This window comes from Pongo pygmaeus, chromosome 2 (assembly GCF_028885625.2).
Source record: "Pongo pygmaeus isolate AG05252 chromosome 2, NHGRI_mPonPyg2-v2.0_pri, whole genome shotgun sequence".
Classification (NCBI taxonomy): domain Eukaryota; kingdom Metazoa; phylum Chordata; class Mammalia; order Primates; family Hominidae; genus Pongo; species Pongo pygmaeus.
The window spans coordinates 147,983,020-147,999,589 of record NC_085930.1 but is presented as its reverse complement, the minus strand read 5'-3'; the positions used below and the strand labels follow the sequence as shown (position 1 = coordinate 147,999,589).

General features: G+C 48.8%; 1 protein-coding gene and 1 pseudogene across 2 annotated transcripts in view; one reads left to right on the top strand and one right to left on the bottom strand.

The window, feature by feature from the left end:
- The window catches only part of MRPS22 (mitochondrial ribosomal protein S22), a 131,506-nt gene that overhangs the window by 39,235 nt on the left and 75,701 nt on the right, over positions 1 to 16,570 (bottom strand). The gene's annotated exons all lie outside the window — the stretch shown is intronic.
- LOC129034485 (U2 spliceosomal RNA) lies at positions 14,106 to 14,232 on the top strand (annotated as a pseudogene).

Below are 16,570 nucleotides of genomic sequence, written 5' to 3'. Positions count from 1 at the left end.
GGCAAGCTCAGTTCAGTTCTCACCTCCAAGAACTTGCAGTTCTCCTGGGGAGGCAGAACCGATGCCCACGGAACAAGGTGTGCCAGTGAGCCCCACAGAAAGGGGCAGTTCCCTGCACCAGGACACACTTCTAAAAAGCACAATTCAGATTATGCATTCCCTGCTGAAGATGCTCCACTGTGTCTTATATCACTTGAGAAAAAATTCTGGACTCCTCTCCAATGTACTTCAGTCGTTGCCCAACTGGGCTCCAGTCAGGGTGGGGTTTTTTGTCGTTGTTGTTCTTCAAATGCTGTCCACCACCCCAGAGGTTGTTTCTTTGCTGTTCGTGGGCCTGGAGTTCCCTTTCCCCAGGTCTTCACATGGCTGCTCCATCTCTCCATAGAAGTTGCAGCTCAAATGCCACCTTTGCAGAGAGCCCTTCCTGGACCGTTCAGTATAAATGAAGCTCTTTCCCCAAGTACTCCTGATGGCACCAACTTGTCACAGTGTCCTTCTTCGCCCTTACCATGAGCTGGTATTTTTTCCTATGTATTGATTCACTGATTAATTGCTTCCTTGGTTATCCCTCATGCTGCCCATTAGAATGTCGCTCCATGGGAGCAGGGACCTTGTCTATCTTGTCCTCCATGGTATCCTAGAATGCTAAGATGTAGGATAGCTTAACAGAGGAGACTCTTGAAATATTTGTTAAATATGTGATAAAAAATAAAAGGAAGAATCTATGCACGGCAGCTGCTTTGAAGTGTTCCTAGCAGCCCACACCAACAGCCAGGGTTGCAATAATGATTGCAGCCCCAGCACCTGCCAGTGTAGGGAACCAAGCCTTAGGTCCCTTGTAAGTGAAATAATAGAATTGCTGGGAGGATTAAGTGTGGCATCCCTGGTGATGACAAAGGGTGAGACACAGTAAGCGCTGCAGAATGTGTGGCTTCATCCCCACTACCATCACCACACGAGCATCATCACCACCATCACCACCACTACCACCACCACCATCCTCCACACTGCAGCTCAGCAATGACCCACTCTGAACATTCCTTGTTGTCTCTTCGGCTTTTGTCACATGAAACTTCCTGCCCTGGCTCCCTTTCCTTGCTTGGTCTCACTTGAACCATTGACATTGTTGGTTTCCAGACCAGTGTCATCCCAACCTTTCTCCCTGCTAATAGAACCCTGCTTATATGATTATAGATGTCTTCATTTCAGGGAAGGTGGGCCCAGAGGGTGGTCTGCAAAGTGGGCACAAGAACCAGCCATCATTAAGCTTCTGGGAGAAATTTCCCTTCCAAAAAAGAGAGATACATGAGCCTGATTTGACTACAGATGTATAAGAATGTGATGTTTGGTCAGGCACAGTGGCTCATGCTTGTAATCTCAGCATTTTGGGAGGCCGAGGTGGGTGGATGGATTGAGCTCAGGAGTTCAAGACCAGCCTGGGCAACGTGGCAAAACCGTGTCTCTATAAAAAAATACATAAATTAGCCAGGCATGGTGGCACACATCTGTAGTCCCAGCTACTTGGGAGGCTGGGGTGGGAGAATCGCTTGAACCTGGGAGGTCAAGGCTGCAGTGAGCCATGATTGTGCCACTGCACTCCAGCCTGGGTGACAGAGCAAGACCCTGACTCAAACAAACAAAAAAAAGTGATGTCTGTAATTGTGGCAGCCATGTTGTCACCATGAGGCAATATGCACAGGGACAGAAATGCTGACATGCTGAGGATAAGAGATAAACAGCTAGAAAGAGCCTTGGTCCTTGATGACATCCTTGAGCCACTGAACTGACTTGGGATCCACCTTTTTTTAGCCTTAATGTTAAGAATCTACACTTTCTGTTACTCTTAATTAAGTTGTTATTTGCAGCCAAAAGCTAAGACAGCAAACATGGTTTCAAACCATCTACAAAGTTCTGACCTGGCACTTCCTAAAGCAATCTACTCCAGCCAGCCATGTGCCCACCCTATGAGATACCAGCTAAACAGTGCCTGCTGAAGAACCCACCCGTGCCCCCTTTCACTCTCTCCCACAGACGGAAGAAAGGACACACACTGAAGTGCCCCAGAAGGTGGGTAGGAATTGAGATGGAAGAATATGGGAGCACAGCGAGAACCCTCCCATTTGAAGGGAGGAAGGAGTGGGGCACAACTATCTTTGAAGACATCCTGCTTCTGAGTATCTAAAAAGATGATCTGAGAGAGAAGACACAGAACAAGTTCACATGTTAGATACCGTGCCCTCAGTACAGATTTGTGGCTGAACCTCAGATTAATCTTGTTTCATGGTCAATAATTTAATATGTTACACACTGGACTATGCCCCCAAATGAGGCTTTATTTTCTATATATATATATATCCCCTATCAGAATGGTGGAGGGAAGCAGTGAGCCACTGGGTTTAACAACTGAAGGAATCCTAGTGTCTTGCAGGTAAAGCAAGCCTTGCTGAGCCTTTCTCCCCTTCCCCCATTTTTCTTCCCAGGACAGCTTCTAGGAGCAGGTGGGAGATTATGTATCCTCCTTTGATGGAGGGAGGGGTCTTAGGAAAGGGAGAGAGAAGCTTTGGGGTTGTTCTCTTAACCCCTGCTGGCTTCCCCTGACAGAGCTCAGGGCTGAGAACTTTGGTCTTTCTTTCAGCATGCTCACTGCCCACTGGACTCCCCCACCGGGCTGACTTGGCCCCAGCTCCATCCTTAGCAATGTTGCACACCCTGTTTCTCAGCCACACACACCACCTGGCCTTGGCCCAGTCTCCCGCAGCCTGGTCTCTCCTCTGGGGTCACCTTGACCCTCACAATGGCAGCCCCATGGCAGCTCCACCTCCTACTTCTCATAGCTTTTGGTGACAGCTGGAGGACAACTCCAGACTCCTCCAGAGGAGCCAAAGGAGACTGTCTGCTATGTGGTAGTCTCCCTGCCCAGCCGTGGTTGACTCTGTCTTTTGGGCAATGGCATCACGTTGGATGTGGCGCTCTCTAAGAGGGAGCTAAATTTCCTCAGTCTAGCTCCCTGGAAATCATATGTAAGCCCTGAAATCAGACAAAACCTCAGACTTATCTGTGTCTTCTTACAACACATCTCTCTTGGGTTTCTCTTTGGGAGAAACTGTAGGAAAGCAGGATGGCACAATCCAACCACTTCCCCTGCCTTCCTCTTACCTCTTTCTCCCAAGACTGAAAGAGGTTTCCTTCCGCTTGCAGCTTGAAGGGATTCCTCTAGGCACGTCTCCCTCCCCTGCCCTAGCAATATCCACTTTCTAGGCTATGCCTGCTCTTTTCTCCCCTGAAGCACTAACCCCATGGCTTTGCCTCAGTGGTTAGGTGGGATTTCAGAGAAAAATAAGCCACATTACCCATATTGCAATATATGTTGAGAGGCACTTAAACATAGTATCCCTAGTATATTCACATCTGCACATTCTTCTGGGACCTACTAGTAGCTGCCGAGGCAAAGCCTGCTGTTTCCCAGCAGTCTTCCAACTCATTGACTAGAATTTATTTCTGAATGAGAAGCCGTGCATAGCTCCCTGTTGCTGGGCTTGTCCAGAAGAAAACAATGGCTCTCCCCCTCTCTTCCTCCCCTTTCCTCTCTATTTCAGCCAGCCCCTGCTTTCTGGCTGGGCCTCCAGGCTCTGGTGCTTTCACCAGTGCAGAGCAGCCAAGCTTGGGTCACAACTGTCCTGCACATAGGCCAGAGCAGGGCCACTCCGAGCTTGTGATCAACATGGCTGCGCTAGACAAGAAAGGATTCCTGGAGGAGGTGTGCCTAAGGACTCAGCCCTGAAGGGTAGATAAGAATCAGATTGGGGAGAGGAAGGGATGTCTTGCTCAATGACTCAGAGGCAGGAATGAACTGCTAAGAATATGCACTTGCCTGAAACTTCCCTGGTGAACCCTTACTTGACCTTCCAGACCCAGCTCCAAAGGGCTCCAACGTTCTGTTAACCTTGCCGAACCATACTCTATGCCAATGGTGAAAAAGACATAGGCCCTCCATGATCAGAGGCACTGGATACTCCCACTGTCCTGGACCCCTGGCAGCCCCCCAGCTCCATTCTGCAGTTTCCCTAAGGTCTGAGAGTCTAGGCCTATCCTTTGGTCTTGAGTAAGGAGGACCCCTTTGTGGCTCTCAGAAATTCATCCCCTGGACTTCAGATTGATTGATTTTGCACCCCCAGGAGAACTCTCAGCTTTAGTCACTGGAAGACAGACACTTTCTTGTCCTCATCCATGTTTCCAAATTCATCAATCTGCTGTGTGGCCTTGGCAAGCCTCTTAACCTCTCTGGACCAGTTTCTTCATTCATAATATAAGGATCACAGTGTGTCCCTTACAGGTCTGAGGATCCCATACTTTCATGCATGTAATACACTTAGCACGCAATATGTACTCAGGGTCAGTTATTGTATCTCTTCAAACCTCATCTGGTAAAGTGGGGCCTACTTTACCAAGAAGCTTGTCTTCTTCCCTATTCATCCACATGAGTTTGTGCCAGGCTTCCTGGCAGCCATTACCAAGTACCTCACCAAGAGGAGTGTGTCTACCCCCAGAGGCCTCATCCCTCCCAGGGCCTCTGGTCTCTCTGTAGTCCCCCAAGGATTCCTGTGCTCACTCCTCTCTTGTCCCTTGGGTACAGCAGAGTCCTGGGAACACTCGGACTCCCTCATCTCCCTGTTCTGTCACCACCCTAAATCCTTCCAACTCATCTCCCTGCTCTCGCTCCTGACGTCTTTCCCCCAACACACACACACATGCACATACACACACAGGCACACAATCACACTCATGCACGTTCTCAGACATGTACACAGATATAACCACAGGCTCACTCATGTGCCCTCCAGAAATCATGTACTAAGTTCTGACCATACCAAAATGCCTTAAATGCACAGTGAGAAAGTAGGTTTAAATGGTCCTAGGGGATGAAGACGCCAGTCTCCTCACACCTGGAAAGTCAGGATTAATTAAATGGAACAAAGATCATGTAAACACAGGAGAATGAGAAGTTAACCTCTGTGATGCAGCTTGCAGATACAGGAGCACAGTGATTGGGAACAGCAGCTCTCTGCTCAGACAGCCAAGGGGCTCAACTCACTGCTCTGCCATTTCCCAGCTGTGTGACCTCTGGCAAGTTACTTAACCTCCCTGAGTCTCCATGTCTCCTCTGAAAACTGAAGACAATAGGACCCACCTTGGAGTATGGTTCTAAGAATTAATCCAGATAATATATATAAAATGCTGAGCACGTGACAGGCACTCAATAAGCAGAACAGCTTTTTATTATCATTACCAGGCACTCAGGGACTGGGAAATAAATGAAGGTCAGAGGAGCCAAGGAGAGCTGTGTGGAGGGGGTGGACATTGAACTGGCCTCATAGAGGGGTCCGGGAGTTAGTGGGAAGCAATGTGGGCCTGGGAAACAGAATTGGCACCTGCATTGGTTCGAGCTGCATTGGTTCGAGCAGAATTGGTTCGAGCTGGCAGAGGTTTTATCCTGCAGCCAGGAAGGCATTCAGAGGAAATGCTAAGTCTAGAGTCAATCCTATTAAAAATCCTCCTACCCCAAACTCATTTGGAACTGGCTGGAGGTCCTCAGCATCTGTGAGCATGTTGAGTATGTTACAATAAGCATCAATCCGGAAGGAAGCTCAGGCCCAGACCCCAGGTCAGAGCCCGGATGAAGGACTCTTCAGGTCTTTGGTCTTGAGTAAGGAGGACCCCTTTGTGGCTCTCAGAAATTCATCCCCTGGACTTCAGATTGATTGATTTTGCACCCCCAGGAGCACATCTACTCATTCTTCAAGATGCAGCTTGTGTCTTCTCCTCTGGGAAAGGACTCCTCTTGTTGGGTTGGCCCCTCCACATTGCATGGCCCCAAATCACAGTGGGATCTAGAAGAACAAAAGCTTGGAACCAACGAACCCAGCTTTGAACCCTGCTTCCCACTACTGGCCATGTGACCTCAGACAAGGCAATTCACCTCTCTGAGCTTGCCTTATGGGTTGGGCCTAGCACAGTGTCTGGCAAACAGCAGGTACTCAACGATGATAGTTGTCAGCAACCCTAATTCCAGTGCCAGCCCGCCTCCCAGTTCTGTTTCCTGCCTGAGCTTTTAACTCCCCTTTCTGAGGATCTGGGCCCACGTGGTCACTGTCCGTGATGTTCCTCCCCTCAATGTGAATACTAACATTCCTATTCTCTCTGGAAGAATTCAAAGGGCCCTGGAAACTTGTTTATTAGGAAAAGCTGTGGGAGTCTGTCCTGCTTGGTGGAGGCGCTGACCTCTCCCATCCTTCCTTGCATATTTCTCCCCAGTGACATCTTTTCATGTTCCCTGGCTCACTTGGGTGAGTCACAGATCTGTAAATCCTGACCACAGAAAGCTTGGCAAAGTGTGTTAGGTGTTTATTGGAAAGGGAAGGAGGCATATGATCAAAACATTGGCCGTGGCTTTAGTCTCTGAAACTTGCAAGAGTAAGTTTTAAAATTTATGTTTGAAGCATCTAATCAGATTCATAGAGCACTATTTTTAAAAAAACATAATGAGAATAAGATTGTATAATACTCGTCAGTGGCAGTCAGATCTGTGGGCTGCCTTTGTATGGGGCCAGATATCTCCATGAAAATGAAGAAATTTAATTCAGTTTTCAGTTTTCCTATTGATATAAAACATCATTTAGACCGCCCCACGGACACATACAGACTGTAGTTCTCTGCAAAGCCCCATGCTGATCATGCCTCCAGGCCTTTGCCCATGCTACTCCCACTGCCTGCAAGTCCATTTCACTCACTTTAGGAAACATCTGTGGCTACTCTGTGTTAGGCCCTGGGTTGGGCACTGGAGACAAAGTGATGAGTCACAGTCCCTGACCTCCAGAATAAGTGAGGAAGAGAGGCTAACAGGAGGAGACCCAAGCTGAATCTTGACAGATGAGTAGCAGTTCTCCAAATGGACAAAAAAAGAGGGCCTTTCTCATGGGAGCACATCTACTGATTCTTCAGGATGCAGCTTGTGTCTTCTCCTCTGGGAAAGGACCCCTCTTGCTGGGCTGGCCCCTCCACACTGTATATTGTACGCTCCCTCCCATGGCCATCCGCACATCAAAACCCATTTCCTGGTTAACTTATCCGCCAGATAGTCTAGACTAGGAGTTCTGGAGAACTGACATTGTTTCTTCTCTCCCGCATCTCCCGTGCCCAGCTCCCAATCTGCTGAATGGCAGGTTCATTAGGTGTTTGGTGTTGTTTTTAAGCTGAGCATCACTGTCATCGGCAGGCAAGAGCTGAAGCAGCCATGTGGCGTTATGAGAGCCACACCTGAACCATACCCACCAGGCCCCTGTTTCTTTAAGCATCTGAGCCCTGAAGGAGTCTGAGTGGGATTAACCCCTGGATCCCAGCCTCATTCCTGCATCGTGGTTTGGTGGTGGTATTGGGAGGGGCTACTCAATCAAGGAGGAATTATGCTTTGAAATGAAAGCACTTCCCTTTCTGATCTGACTGGCTCCACCGTGCTCCCTGCCTTCTTAGTATGCATGTATTCAGCCCCATTTCAAGACTTACCCTCAGTACCTTCCCCACTCTGATGGGCTGAGTTGGGGTTCCTCGCTTCACCTCCCCCACCCCCGCTCCAGTCCTCTCCAAAGACAAATTGCTTACATCTGTCAAGGCTTTTCTGATTAATAGAGGAATATGCTGTGGGATGTCATCAGGGGTTCAGAGGCTTTTGATCAAAGGGGGAGGGGGAGCCAGGCCACACATCCCTGCTGGTTCATTTATCAGGTCGGTTTCAGCACCTTTCCTCCCAAGTGCCCTGACAAAGGCCTCCTTACCAGCCCACCATCAGCTAATGTGCTCCCTATGGAAGAGGAGCAGACAGGAAATGGTGTTCCAGTAAGGGGACGGTGGGGAGCAAGACACAAGGAGAGAGGGAGAGGAGCAAGCTGGGGGGCCACAGTATGGGCACTGGTCCTCAGGGCAGGGTACTTGAAGTGCTTTTCATTCTGCACAGCCACTGGGATGAACACGTACCAGGCAATTCCCCCGAAGCATGGAAAGGAAGGAAGGAAGGAAGGAAGGAAGGAAGGAAGGAAGGGAGGAAGGGAGGGAGGGAGGGAAGGAGGGAGGGAGGCAGGGAGACCTTTGGATGACTAAACCAAAGAGAGAATGAGGGACTGAGGGATCTATAAAAGAATGAATAAAGGAGGGGGAAAATGATTGAATTAATGAGTCAGTAAATGTCTGGATGCAGTCATAAATTAATGATTTACAGCAGTCCTTACAAAAGTGGGACTTTTTGCACAGACTCATCTCTCATTTTTTCTTCAGTTCAGCCATTGGTTGGTGTTAAAAAGACCCAGCTTGGAGGAGCAACACTAAGGCAAGTTTGAAGGAATTCAGGCTTCAACTCCACCCCAGCTTCTCTCATCCAAGGGACCCTCTTCCTTTCCTTTTGGCCCAGTTGGCATTTGTAATAGGCCATGTGAGCTGGGCAAGAGCAGATGAGGCCTGGAGTGGTTGGGGGACTTACACAGAGGAAGGGGCAGCACAAGGATGGGGCCTGCCTCTCATCTCATGCCTTTTCCTGCAGAGCCAGGTCCCTGAGGAGCAGCTGGTATCTGTCACAAGCTCTGTGTGTCCTCAGGCTGCAAGGTTACTGCCTACTGTGTCCCTTGAAGAACACCCCTATTGGGAACTTTACAATGGGAACTCCAAAGAGCCATGTAGGGTTTGCTTTAGAGGCTGCTAAATTAGACTCTGAGGATTTAGATTAACCTAATTTAATGACACGGATGACTGGCTGGCTTGAAGTTCCTTGCTACAATTTTTTTCTTTCAACTCGCTCAGCAATTATTTCCCTCAAGTTGGTTGCAGATGCAGCCTGCCTGGGAATTATAATCCATTCCTTACTGAGCAGCAAGGAGGCCAGGGAGATGCTGGCCCCATCTACATGCACACCACCCAGGCAGGGGGGCTGGCGGGCAGGCAGCACTGTGGGCTGTGTCTGTGCCACTGCTTAGAACTTGCAAAAAAGGCCTCAGAGTCTTGCTGGGCTAGGCTGGCTGTCCTGGGACCCGGCAGGCAAGAGACTCCATGGAGACACAGCTGGCTGGCTCCCGACTGGGTGGTGGCTGTCTCTATCCCCTGCTCTTAGCTCAGAGGGAGCATCCCCACACAGACACGCAACACACACAGGCATGCGCAATCACAAAAGACACATATGGACTCATCCAAGATGAGATGCACATGGACACTCAGTCACAGACGCACACAAACACACACATCTAGATACGACCCCCACACAGAGGTACTGAAAGACACACACATACCCCCAGGCCCACCAAGCTCACCCACCCCAGTATCCCACTGTCCTTAGCCTGGAATCTGATTCAACTCGATCCAACAACCACTTATGGAGTGCTATCTGCATGCAAGTTCTCAATGAGCAGACCCAGAAATATTCATGGCCTAGGACTGAAGATCACAGAGACACATAATTCATTCAGCAAGTGCTTAGCAAATGCTCCAGTGTGGAAGGCCCCGCAGAGGGCAGTGGAGGGCACATGAGTCCCTCCTGTGTTCACAGATCTCATGACAGAGATAAAGGAACATCCATCCTGGTCATCACCCAAAAGCAAGGTTTTAAAGAAGGCCTCCTCTGGGCTGGGCCCTGGAAGATACTGCCTGCACCTTCCGGAAGCCCACATTCAGCTGGGGAGGCACACAGGTAAACAGGCCATGGCACCACCATATTCCAGGGCTGTTACAGAGGGGGCTGTGGAGTCCTGAGGAGCCTGAGGGTTCTTGGAGGGCTTCCTGGAGGAGGTGAGGGACTAGATAAAAATAGGATGGGCACTCTGAGTATGAGAAGGGGCTCAGGCAAAAACCCAAGGCCACCAGGGAGAAGCTATGTTCAGAGAAGGGCAGTTCATAGAGTGGGACTCAGCCACAGGGAACATCTAAAGGAGTCAAATGCCAGCCTTGCTGCCCTAGCAAGTCAGCACCAACTTACAGGTAACAATGCTGCTGTAATTTGCATTAAAAACACCTTTCCCCTGGAGTAGGAAGCTGTTTCAGGATTTTCCCATGCTGGCCAAATGCATTGGCCATGCTACTGACCCCCATCTCGCCCCTGGCCCCCTCCCCTGCTGGTTTCCAGTACTTTCAGAGGCTGCTACAGCCCAAGAGAAAGATGTGCTCTGGGATGACTCCTCACTGCTGTCTGTGGGCCACCGCCTCATACCCTGCCAGTACCTAGGCCCTGGCCTGGAACAGGATTTCTGAGGCCACAGTCTTGATTTCATTTGTCCTGGATAGATGCAGGGGCTTGGCCAGTTGTGAGACCCTATACAATGGTCAGTTTGTAGAGAGATTTGTCACCTAGAAAAGCCAGATAACTCCCTGAGCAGCCATTTCCCAGGGACATGGCCCCTGGCCCAGGTTTTCCCCCCAGAGTGCCCCCTCCCTTCACTCTTCCCCATTTTTCATCCTTCCTTTCAGCTGGCTAACTCTGGCCCTTCCAGACCAAGCTGACGTGTCACCTCTCCCAAGAAGACTTTCTGAGCCCCCATCCCCAGTACCCCAGGGGAGTCAGACACACTTTCTCTGTGCTCCCCTCTATGGCCCTTATCAAGCAACGTAGTCACTGTCTGTTGACTTAGTGATCTCCCCAGAGATCCCGACAGCTCTTCCAGTGGCCCAGCCTCCCCACAGAGCCTATGCGCCAGCTATTTATTGCTGCCTAACAAATTATCCCAGAACCTAGTGACTCAAATCTACAATAGTTAGATTTTACCTCCAAGGTTTCCAGAGGTCAGAAATTTAGCACAGCTGGGACACTTTGTCCCCAATGTCTGGGCCTGAGCTAGGGTCTGGAACTATCTGAAGGATCATTCACAATGTGTGGTGGTTGATGCTGCCTATTGACTGCAGGACTACCTGGGCCTCTCCATGTGACCTGAGCTTCCTCCCAACATGGCATCTGGGTTCCAAGAGCAAGCATCCCAAAAGAGAGTGTGGGGTTGCGGGGAGAAAGGGAGAGAGAGGAAAACAACTGGAATCTGTATCCTTTTTATGACCTAAAATCAGAAGTCATATAACAGCACTTCTACCATATTCTATTGGCCAAAGCAGTCACACACACCCATCCAGATTCAAGGGGAGTAAATGCAGGTCCCTCTAGGTGGAAGGAGTGTCTGTCACCCTGCAAGAAAGGCATATGGGGTGAGATAAATACAGGGCATGGCTATCTTTGGAAAAAATAATATGTCACAATCTGTTATGAATAGATGCTCAGTGAAGGGCTGTTGAGTGATTGAATGAATGAATGATCCTTTTTCTGCACTATCCATCTCCCCTCTGTCCTCAGACAGTTCTTCTCAGTTCAGAATCCAACTAACTCTGACAATCCCAAGCGCCAGGTCATAGCCCCTCTTTCTGTTTTGGAAGGCCAAGGGGCCATGAACTCCCTCCCAGCTCCAAAGTTGTCAGAATTGTCCCTAGAGTTTCGGGGTGTTCACTGTGGTTTTCAGAAACAGGGCAATAATGCTGAGAATTAGAGAGGCCACCAGAGCAGAACCGGGAGGCAGTTTCCTTGCTGATCCACAGACACAGTTTTAGGAAGAAGATCTAAGGAATTAAACATTAGGGTATGTCTTCAGCTATTTTTTTTTAGGAGAAAAAGAACTACTTGTACTATCTGATAATATTTTTCAAGCTCCAATTTTTTTTTTTTTTTTTTTTTTTTTTTTTTTTGAGATGGAGTCTCACTCTGTCGCCCAGGCTGGAGCACAGTGGCGCGATCTCGGCTCACCGCAAGCTCCACCTCCCGGGTTCATGCCATTCTCCTGCCTCAGCCTCCTGAGTGGCTGGGACTACAGGCGCCCGCCACCACGACCGGCTAATTTTTTGTATTTTCAGTAGAGATGGGGTTTCACCGTGTTAGCCAGGATGGTCTCGATCTCCTGACCTCGTGATCCGCCAGCCTCGGCCTCCCAAAGTGCTGGGATTACAGGCATGAGCCACCACGCCGGGCCCTGAGTTCTAATTTTTGAGTAACTATTATTTGCTTTCACAGTTTTTCTAATTAATAACAGAATGCATTGAGACTTTACAAAGAGCCAGACTCTGTGCTAAGTGCTTTAGAGACGCTATTTCTGTAACGGGTCAAAAACTACTAATGTATGAGCATTCAGGGGCTTCCTCCACTTGCCATATTCTAATGTAAATCAGCTCATCAATGAGGAGGGAACAGAAAAACCCTTCAGTGAGTGAGGGTTTTTTGGAGTAGGTACAGGATATGGGAGAACTGAGGTGAGGAGTAGAGCATCTTTCAGAATCATTGTGGTGGTTATGCAAGAGATGTCCTGTAATGTTATTCAAGAGAAGCAACAAAGATTGAAGAAGTACTTTTTAAGTTATTTTTGGTGCTTGGACTGAGCTTCTTTGAATGACGCTATACAAAGTCTGAGCCACTGAGACACTGGAAGCTATAAGGGTTACATCTCACTTGATTCTTACAATAGTGTGATGAAAGAGAAACTCCCATTATTTCCTTTAAACAGCCGAGAAAAATAAGATTTAGAGAGTCTAAGAATATGCACAAGACCACAGTGTGACAAGTGGCTAGTCCAGGACTAAAGCCCAGATGTCTCTGATCTGGAGACAAATCTCCTACACACTATGTCACCTCTTGCCTTAAACTCTGTAGATAACCGGGAGAGAGGAGCATGGGCATTTTACTAGAAAAGGATTTCAGGAACTATTCCCTGGGTGGGAGTGGGGAGAGCAAGAAATCCAAGACAGGCGGTTTTCACTCTCCAGATGAGGCCTGGTGCTCTGCTTCTCCCCCTGAGCAGGAACATCTCAGATTTGTTAAAGCTTTCAAGAACACATTCCCTCCTCCACTTCATTGGAGCTAGGCCTTGCCCCTGACAATCATACTTACTACTATCCCCTCCATTAGCCATGTTGGGCCTTCTATCTGTGATGTCCTTTCCTCCATCTCACCACCAATCCAGCTCTTACCCTTCTTTTAAGATGCCACCTCCTCCATGGAGTTACCTGTGAGCACCCCAGCCACAGAGCATGGAAATGGGTGTGGCTCTCATCACCTCACCTGAACTATAACTACCTGTAGGCAGAGAACACATCTGTTCCTGTTCCTTCTCTCTCTCTCTCTCTCCCCCCTCTGCCCCCTTCTCTCCCCCCTGGAGCAGCTAGCCCAGGCCCAAGCACATGGTAGGTGTCCACTTAGAACATTTTGGACCGCTCTGGGGGGAAGAAAAAGTAATCTGAGTATTATAGACTGAATATTTGTCTCCCCCAAATTCCTATACTGAAGTCTACTCCTACCGTGATAGTATTTGGAGGTAGGACCTTGGGAGATAATTCAGCCATGATGGTAGAGCCCTCACGAATTGGATTAGTGCCTTTATAATAAGAGGCCAGAGAGCTGGCTCACTCTCTTTCCCCCACGTGTGGACACAATGAGAGCTCAGCATTCTGCAACGTGGAAGAGGGCCCTCGCCAGAACCTGACCATGCTGGCACCCTGATCTTAAGCTTTCAGCCTCCAGAGCTGTGAGAAATAAACTCCTATTTTTTGTAAGCCACCCAGTCCTTGGAACTTTGCTATAGCAGCCCAAATGACTAAGACACTGAGTTTTGTAGGTAGTTTTTTTCAGAAAGTCAAATCCAATAAAACAAATCTGATGATTCCTAATTGAGAGCCTCAGTGGCTCCTGTGCTCTCAGCTCTTCCTTTTGTGTTTGTTCTGTTGAGTGCAAGTATGGGGAGCCTTAAAACAAACCAGGCTCATCTCCAGAAGACCTGAGCCCTCTGTCTGCCTCAGGTCCTTTCCCAAAAAATCGCAACACACACATGCACACACCCCACCTGTTCTACGTCATGTTCTGGAGGGTCTCATTCTCAGCTGAAATCCCCAAAGTCCTTGGCCTGATACACTGATCCCCTCCCCAGATCTGGACCTACCTCCACCAGGCCAGCCTCACCTCTCACCACTTCCTGCCTTGAATCCCCGGCAAATTACCTAAGCTCCCTGAGCCTCAGTCACTGCAACTTAGAACAGGGGTCATAATAATGCCTGACATCGCTTCTTGGCCTTTTGGCTAAGATCAAGTGTAGTATCTGTTCTTATCAGTTTAATAATGCCTGACATTTAGGAACAACTCAGTAAAGAGCTTTGAAACGCATGAGTGATCAAACGATACCTAATTCATAGGGTTATTTTGAGGATTCATGGAAATGTAATGAGAAAGGAGCAGAATACACAGCAAGCACTCAGCAAATAGTAGCTCAAAATAGGTGGAAACACCGAAAGACCACTGTGATGTTTCTTGCCATTCACAGCCAAAATTTCTTCTTCTTCTTCTTCTTTTTTTTACATAACCACATCTCTATCTGATCTAAGCATTATTAAGAAACAGTAACAAACAAAACACAAAACCAAAACAACCAGCAACAGTAACCTCATAACTGTTCCCTGTGACCACACACAGATGCCAAGCATACTTTAGCTGAGCCAGTCCAGCCACCAGAGAGAGAGCACGCGATGCCCTGATGATATCCAGCAAAGTGAGCCTGAGAACGCTCCTGTGGGGTGAGTCAGACTCCAGAGTAGAGACAAGGACTGCCAGAATGAGCTGAAGTGCTGTGTGTTGCCAGCTACGGCCAAGAATTGGCATCCAGGGTGGTGGCCGTATGCATGCAATGTGCACAGCTCTGGGGCTGGAGACACAACTCGGCCCCTGAGTCTGAGGGACTTCAGGAGTGAACCAGAGCACAGGCAATCAAAGGAACAGAGGGAGGCTATGGTGAGCTCAGGCTTCCACATGGTGGAGCCTCATTGTCAACCACGCCACGTGGAAGTAGTTGCTTTGCTTGCTTGAGCAGGAATCTTCCTCAACATTCTATGGCTATTCATGGAGGCCAACTCCTCTTTCCCCGACACTGACCCACAGTGCATTCACTGTCGATTCCCCAAGGCAGCAGGCCTAGGGTTGGGGCAGGTCCCAGGCTGTTCTAACTGTTCATGCTACTGACTTCTGTGTGGATCTGAGTAGCTCTGGGCAGGGCCCACCATGCAGGACTGGCACTAATAAGTAGGAGGTACTGTTAGTGCCGATGCAGCTGGGGCCACAACATCCTGAGTGCAGGCTCTGTCCACTCATGCCAGGAGCCAGGCGAGGCCTGCCTGGGATGCAAGCCATTTGGATGCTCAGCTCCACATGGGTGGGTGTCCAAGAGAGGTGTGGCCTGGACTTGGTGGGCCCACTAAAGCCCAGCACTCTGGACCCTGCAGAGCATCCTGGATGTCAAGGTTTCTCCTGACCCTCCAGCCACCCCTCTGAACCTCAAACTTGGACCTGAACTCAGATCTCTTCTGGCCTGGAGGCTCTGCTTTTTCCTATGTACTCAAAGCATCAGCACCTTCCCAAGGCAACAAGTCTTTGTTCTGCTTTACAGAGGGAATGAAGGGAAGCTGGGGTAAGTATCAGCTCTTGGCCAGCTGAGTCACTCTATCAGTGAAGTTGCTTCTTCCTCCGAGGCTCAACAATGAGGCTTTGAGAGGCTAGGCTCTCCCAGACCAACAGGCGAAGTGGCTCAGCTGGCTGTGTGGAGAAGCACCCCAGCCAGAAAAGTTGCCCACAGCAACTCCGTGCGCAAACAGCTCCCCAGAGTAAGGGCAAGCTGGAATGCTGCCCCCATGCCATCGCTCTGAGGCAGGGAGATTTCTAGGTCAGTTCAGCGCATGGGTGCCCCTGACATTCCCCAAGCCCTCCCTGCCCTGGTGCCCTGTTGAGAGCTGCCCCTGCCCTCACAGTCTGGAGAGACACCAACCAGGAAGGAACATTTCCCTGCTATTTATTGTTATGGCTGGTTGGTTGGTTGTCTTCTCCAGCTACACAAGTAGAGCTAAATCTGTAGACAATTTTACAAACACCAAAAATTGCAGAGAGAGACAATTAAAATTATGACATTTTTTCTTTCAGTCTCCCCCTGCCCCTCCCCAACCTGGTTCACTTTCTTTACATAATTGAGATCCTAAAGTATTTATCGTTCTATGGTTCTATGTTCAGCTCCTTCCATCCCACCTATGGCTTGACATTTTCAGTAAGCTTTTTCTCATTTCATTAAATTCTGTTTGTAAACACCATTTTTAAAGGCTGCATAGTCTTCCTTCACTGGGCTGAGCCAGGGTTAATCTAAGCATTCCTCTAGTGTAGGCTTTGTTTATTTGTTTGTTTTGTGGCATTGCAAAAGTAATGATATGAAAAACTTTTCTGGCATTTCAAAATATTTCTTTGGGATACAGTCCTAGAAGTGGCATTATTGGGTAAAGTATAGGAACATTTTTAGGGCTCTTGCTCTCTGTTGCCCAATCGCCTTTGGGAGGACTGACCATTTTACACTTGATAAACAGAGAATTCAATACATGGTACTTAGTGCCTGTGATAGAGGATCCCTCAGCCACAAACCTCACTGCTCTGAATCCAATAATCTTGCCACCGCTATCAATTCGGGGATTTGCAAGTACCAAACAGTCTCCTTTC